Raw genomic sequence first — 7478 nt, forward strand, 5'->3', positions numbered from 1 at the left:
GCTCCGCGCTGTACATACGCTGAGACATATTTATAGATGTGTATGTATATATATATATATATATATATATATATATATATGCCCTATAAGTCCTAACCCTAAAGTAAACCTAAAATCCTAAAAACGACACAAATTTTTATTTTTTATTTTTATATATATATTTTTTTTATATATATTTTTTTTTTATATAACAGACGTAAAATTAATTCTAAACGGCCCTAAACACGAACGCTAAACTAGCCCTAACCCTAAAGTAACACTAAACTAACGCTAAACTAGCACTAACGCTAAACTAGAACTAACGGTAAACTAGCACTAACGCTAAACTAGCGCTGACGCTAATCTAGCGCTGACGCTAATATAGATTTGATATATTATATATATATATATGTGTGTGTATAAGAACTATGATTTTTTATCACTTTCTTTCTTCACAGCACAGGACTTAGACTGATTTCTCTCTCCTCTCAGAACAACTACAATGGGAGGAGAGAGAAACACAGCCCATGTCCTGGCTGTGTTTTGAAAATAACTGTCAGTGATCTCTGTGATAGGTTTTATCACAGAGATCACCTGATCAGGGGGGGAATCGGACCGTGGGGGGGGGATCGGACCGGGGGGGGGGAATCGGACATGAAGGGGAATCGGAAGGGGGGGGGATCGGACGTGGGAGGGGGGGGGCGCACTATTTACCCGTTCTCTCTCCTCTCTAAAGAGTTATTCCATGAGAGGAGAGAGAAATGGCGATTATCCGCCGGTTTAGCGTGAACGCCGTGAAATAGCGATTCACGGCGATCACGTGACCAGAGACCACTCGTTATGGTCTCTGGTCGTTGCCCCGAACTCTCAGAGAGAACGGAGCCCCGATCTTTAATTTAGGCGCTTCTTTAGGCTAATGCGATCACGTTAAAAGGCGTCGCATTAGCCTAAAGCCCATTAGTGAGGAACGTAAAAAGGCGTACTGTTTGTCACTAAGGGGTTAAATATTATTCTAGAGACTGATTAGTCCTCTCGGTTTGGCCATTAGTTTCAGGATGGAAAGCAGAGGAGAAGGACAGATCAATCTCCAACTTTTTACAGAAGGCTCTCCAAAACAAGGAAACAAATTGTACCCCTCTGTCCGAAACAATATTGACAGGGACCCCATGGAGACGCAGGATGTGTTTGACAAACAAAGTAGCTAATGTCTTAGCATTGGGTAGTTTTTTGAGGGGCACAAAGTGGCACATCTTACTGAAGCGGTCTACTACAACCCACACCACCGACTTGCCTTGAGATGGAGGCAAATCGGTGATAAAATCCATGGAGATATGGGTCCAAGGTCTCTGGGGAATGGGCAAAGAACGTAGTAAGCCCGCTGGTCGGGACCTGGGAGTCTTGGACCTAGCACAAACCTCACAAGCGGCGACGTAGGCCTTAACGTTTTTAGGCAACCCAGGCCACCAATAGTTTCTGGCAATGAGGTGCTTGGTACCCAGGATGCCTGGATGACCAGATAGTGTGGAGTCATGATTTTCCCTAAGTACCCTTAGCCGGAATTGCAGGGGAACAAACAGCTTGTTCTCAGGAAGGTTCCAGGGAGCTGAACCTTGATCAGCAGCAATTTCAGAGACTAAATCAGAATCAATAGAGGAAATGATTATACCTGGAGGTAAAATACAAGCAGGATCTTCTTCCGAAGGAGGGCTGGCCATGAAGCTACGCGACAGTGCATCAGCCTTAATATTTTTAGACCCAGCCCTATAGGTAACCAAAAAATTGAATCTGGTAAAAAATAACGCCCATCGAGCTTGTCTCGGGTTTAGCCTCCGGGCCGATTCTAGGAAAACCAGATTCTTGTGGTTGGTAAGGACCGTTACCTGGTGCCTAGCCCCCTCCAGGAAGTGGCGCCACTCTTCAAATGCCCATTTAATGGCTAAGAGTTCGCGGTTGCCAATATCATAGTTACTCTCAGTGGGCGAAAACTTCCTGGAGAAGTAAGTACAGGGACGGAGATGGGTGAGGAACCTGGTACCCTGAGACAAGACAGCCCCCACTCGCACTTTGGACGCGTCAACCTCCACGATAAATGGCTCCATTTGGTTGGGATGAACCAACACCGGGGCAGAGATAAAGCACTTCTTAAGGGCCTCAAAAGCCTGGACAGCCTCAGGAGGCCAGTGGAGGAGATCAGCACCCTTGCGAGTGAGGTTCGTAAGAGGCTTAGCGATGACCGAGAAGTTAGCAAAAAATATCCTGTAATAATTAGCGAACCCCAAGAAGCACTGTAACGCCTTCAGGGAGGCAGGTTGGACCCATTCCGCCACAGCCTGGACCTTGGCGGGGTCCATGCGGAATTCATGAGGAGTGAGGATTTGACCCAAAAATTGTATCTCCTGCACCCAAAACACACATTTTTCGGTCTTCGCAAACAGTTTGTTTTCCCGAAGGACCTGGAGCACCTTCCTGACATGCTCAATGTGGAAGGACCAGTCCTTGGAAAACACAAGTATGTCATCAAGGTACACTACAAGAAATACCCTCAGGTAATCTCTTAAAATCTAATTTATGAAATTCTGGAAGACCGCGGGAGCATTACACAACTCAAAGGGCATGACGAGGTATTCGAAATAACCTTCGGGCATGTTAAACGCAGTCTTCCACTCATCCCCCTCTTTGATGTGGATAAGGTTATACGCCCCCCGTAGATCAAACTTAGAGAACCATTGAGCTCTCTGAACCTGATTAAAGAGATCAGGAATCAAAGGAAGGGGATACTGGTTCCTTACAGTGACCTTATTCAAGTTACGGTAGTCAATGCATGGCCTAAGACCACCATCCTTCTTCCCTACGAAGAAGAAGCCAGCACCTACCGGAGAAGTGGAGGGGCGAATGTAACCCTTGGCCAGGCATTCCTGGATATACAATCTCATGGCTTCACGTTCGGGCCAAGAGAGATTAAATATCCTACCCTCAGGGAGCTTAGCTCCTGGTACCAAATCGATAGCGCAATCGTATTCTCTATGAGGAGGTAACACTTCGGAGGCCTCCTTAGAGAAAACATCAGCGAAGTCCTGAACAAATTCAGGTAGCGTGTTCACCTCCTCAGGGGGAGAAATAGAATTAACAGAAAAACATGACGTCAAGCATTCATTACCCCACTTGGTAAGATCCCCAGTATTCCAGTCAAACGTGGGATTATGCAACTGCAACCAGGGAAGGCCTAAAACCAAATCGGACGATAATCCCTGCATCAACAGTACAGAGCACTGCTCCAAATGCATGGAGCCAACAAGGAGTTCAAAAACAGGGGTATGCTGTATAAAATAACCATTAGCAAGAGGAGTGGAGTCGATACCCACTACCGGGACAGGTTTAGGCAAATCAATCAAAGGCATAGCTAGAGACAGAGCAAATTCCACAGATATTATATTAGCAGACGACCCTGAATCCACGAAGGCACTGCCGGTAGCAGACCTACCACCAAAAGAGACCTGAAAGGGAAGCAAGATTTTATTATGTTTCATATTTACGGGAAATACCTGTGCACTCAAGTGACCTCCCCGATGATCACTTAGGCGCGGAAGTTTTCCGGCTGCTTATTCTTACGCCTAGGACAGGTGTTCACTTGATGCTTGTCATCCCCACAATAGAAGCAGAGACCATTCTTCCTGCGGAACTCTCTACGTTGTTGGGGGGACACGGAGGCCCCGAGTTGCATAGGTACCTCCGAGTCTTCCGTGGAAGAACGAAGCAACGGAACCTCGGGAGGCATCATGGGGTAGTCAGAGGAGAAAACACAAAAACGTTCAAGTTGTCATTCCCTGAGACGTCGGTCAAGTTGTACCGCTAAAGCCATAACCTGGTCTAGGGAGTCAGAAGAGGGATAGCTAACTAGCAGGTCTTTCAGGGCGTTCGACAGACCCAACCTAAACTGGCACCTTAAGGCAGGGTCATTCCACCGAGAAGCTACGCACCACTTCCTAAAGTCAGAGCAATACTGCTCAACAGGTCTCTTACCCTGACGTAAGGTCACCAGCTGACTCTCGGCAAAGGCAGTCCTGTCAGTCTCGTCATAAATGAGTCCGAGAGCAGAAAAGATCAACGGAGGAAAGTTCAGGGTCGTCAGGAGCCAAGGAGAAGGGCCCATTCTTGGGGCCCTTCCTGGAGCCGGGACATAATTATACCCACCCGCTGGCTCTCAGAACCTGAGGAGTGGGGCTTGAGGGTATGTTCACACGGCCAAATTTCAGACGTATACGAGGCGTATTATGCCTCGTTTTACGTCTGAAAATAGGGCTGCAATACGTCGGCAAACATCTGCCCATTCATTTGAATGGGTTTGCCGACGTACTGTGCAGACGACCTGTTATTTACGAGTCGTCGTTTGACAGCTGTCAAACGACGACCCGTAAATTTACTGCCTCGGCAAAGAAGTGCAGGGCACTTCTTTGCCACGTAATTTGAGCCGTTCTTCATTGAAATCAATGAAGCACGGCTCAAGGTTTACGAGCGTCTCAGACGCCTCGTAAATTACGAGGAGGAGCTTTTACGTGTGAAACGAGGCAGCTGTTAACAGTCTGTCTTTTCACCCGTAACTGCCTCTCAGCGTGTGAACATACCCTAAATCGAAAATAGAGCCTACAACTCTCCCGAAACGAGAGAAAAGTCTTCTGGTCCCCTGAGAACCGGTCAGGCAACTTGAGGTGGGGTTCAAGAGGTGAGGTGAGGGGCACTACCATGGTAGCATCACACTAGTTGACCCTCTGAGCCAGGGCCTGGACCTTTAGGGAGAGACCCTGCATTTGCTGAACCAGGGTCTCAAGGGGGTCCATTGTGGTGTGAGGGACCAGGGTAGAGTAGGTATATGGGCTTGTGATTATGTAATGACAGGGATAGGGAAACAGACAAGTGAGCCCTAATCTACCCGCCACTCAGTCCCTGCCTACTTGCAACGACCCGCCCTAGGCGACGGGGTACAACTGGGCGACGGTCCCTACACTCAGTAAGTGCACGACAGACAACCAGACAAGGAAACACAGAACAAATGGAAACGGGGCAGTTGCCCACGGCAACACCGTGAGCAAATGGAGTAGTAAACGAGCCGAGTCAAACCAGGAGAGTACGAGGTGCCAAACACAGAGCAGGAGAGTAGTGAACAAGCCGAGTCAAACCAGGAGTGTACGAGGTACCAAACGCAGAGCAGAAGAGTAGTCAGTAAGCCAGGGTCAATACGAAGCAGGGACAAGTAGTTCAAGAAGCTGCAGCAGGGCCAGTAAACCAACAGAGAAGAATCACAAGCAAGGAGAAACAGGAAAAGCACCACATATGCTATCAAGCAGTTCAGAAATCAATGGCAACGGGTACCTATTTTTTACCGTGATCTGGTTGAGACACTGGTAGTCGATGCAGGGACGCAGAGAACCATCATTTTTCTTGACAAAGAAAAACCCGGCTCCTGCAGGGGAGGAAGACTTCCGTATGAAGCCCCTCTCCAAGTTCTCCTTAACATAGGCGGACATGGACAGAGTCTCTGGCACGTAGGGAGGATATACCCTACCACGGGGAAGGGATGCAGCAGAAACTAGGTCGATAGGACAGTCATACGTGGGGGCAGCGACTCTTTCTTGCTGAAGACATCCGAGAATGCAGAATAATGACCAGGTAATCCTGCCAAGGACTGAGGCAGAGGAGGCTGAGCCGAACTAATCTGTGCCAGGCAACGGTTGAGACACTTGGGACCCCATGGGAGAACCCCTCCAGAATTCCAGTCCAGGACTGGGTTATGTAGTCAGAGATAGGGCAGACCAAGCAGCACAGGATTGCCAGCTTTAGCCAGGACAAAGAATGAGAGGAGCTCGAAACGGAGGGCTCCTACTTGGAGCCTCAGCGGCTTGGTCCCAGCTACAATTGGGTCTGGCAGAGGTAGTCCATTCACAGATGCAACTATCAACGGCCTATCCAGAGGGGTTGTGGGCAATTGGAGAAGATGCACCAGGTCTCTACGAATGAAATTAGCAGAAGATCTAGAGTCCAGATATTCAGAGACACGATGCATTTTCTCGCCGGATACTATGGTCACAGGAATGGACAATTTAGACAAAAGTCCTTCTTTACCCAGGGTTGTCTCTCCCACCAACCCTAGGCTCTGGGGCTTTTGGGGACACAGACTCACAAGATTGCCTCCGAGGCCGCAATATAGACAGAGTCCTGAGGTGCGTCTGCGTGGTCTTTCTTGGGTAGACAGCTTAAACTGGTCCGTCCTCACAGACTCCTTAGGAGGATCAGCATCTGAGGACAGCAGGGGTTGCTGCAAAATAGGAACCGGACTAGGGACTCCTCCCTCCCAAGGAGCTTCTTGGAACCGTTGCCGAATCCTTATATCAATCCGGGCTGCCAGAAGGATGAGGACATCCATGGTAGACGGTAGATCTCGGGCGGCAAGCTCGTCCTTATTCCAAGGAGGCATTCCCTGCCAGAATGTACCCACCAGGGCCTGATTGTTCCACAACAGTTCTCCTGCCAGGGTGCAGAAGTGGATGGCGCAGTCGTCCACAGAGGTATCTCCCTGGCGTAGGTTCAGTAAGGAGGCGGCTGCAGATGAGACTCGTCCAGGCTCCTCAAACAACGTGGAAAATGTCCGTAGTAACTCCTGGAAGTCACGGGTCTCTGGTCCTTGTCTCTCCCAGATAGGGTTCACCCATGCAAGGACCCTGCCAGTGAGGAGAAAGACGATGAACGCGACCCTTGCGCCATCAGACGAGAATGCCCTTGCATACAGGCTAAAGTGGATCTGGCACTGAATCAAAAATCCACAGCAGGTCCTCGCTTCTCCATCATAGTGGTCAGGAAGCGGCAAAGAAAATCGGGGATCAGCACTGCCAGGTGGTGTAGTCAGAGGATCAGTACTGCCAGGAGGTGTAGTAGGAAGAACGGCAGCTTGCACCTCCAGCCGACGTGCAATAATATTCAATACCTGGTTGACTTGGTCCTGTCGAGACCGGAGGTCTAGCATATCCGCCCGCATCTCCTGTGACGTCGTCATGGTCTTGGATTGACCAGCGGTGTCAATGGCCTGAGCTTACTGTCACGTTGGGTATGTGGACCCACTGGGTGGTACCGCCTTGACGGTATGGCACCTGGCCAACAGGAAAAAGGTCACAGTCTATAGTTCGTATAGTGTACCTGTGGTAGCTTAGACAGTAGCAAGACAGGGTCGGCTGGGACTAGGCAGCAGGCAGGTGCCAGGCGTGGTGTAGCAGGACAGGCGTGGTACACAGCACAGCATGGCTTCAGCTCAACACGGCACTTGACCAGGATAGCACGGGATACAGGTTACAGGTAGCAGGAACGGGGAACACTGGGAACTGGAAAACACTTAGGATACCATTTGCATAGACATAGTAGGATAACGACAACAAGACTCAGGCAAGTCAGGAAGGGGCTGGGGGCTGGGGCTGGGCTGGGGCAGGGTGCTCATGGGCTAATTTTGCACTTGA

This window comes from Rhinoderma darwinii, chromosome 5, assembly GCF_050947455.1.
Source record: "Rhinoderma darwinii isolate aRhiDar2 chromosome 5, aRhiDar2.hap1, whole genome shotgun sequence".
NCBI classification, from domain to species: Eukaryota; Metazoa; Chordata; class Amphibia; order Anura; family Rhinodermatidae; genus Rhinoderma; species Rhinoderma darwinii.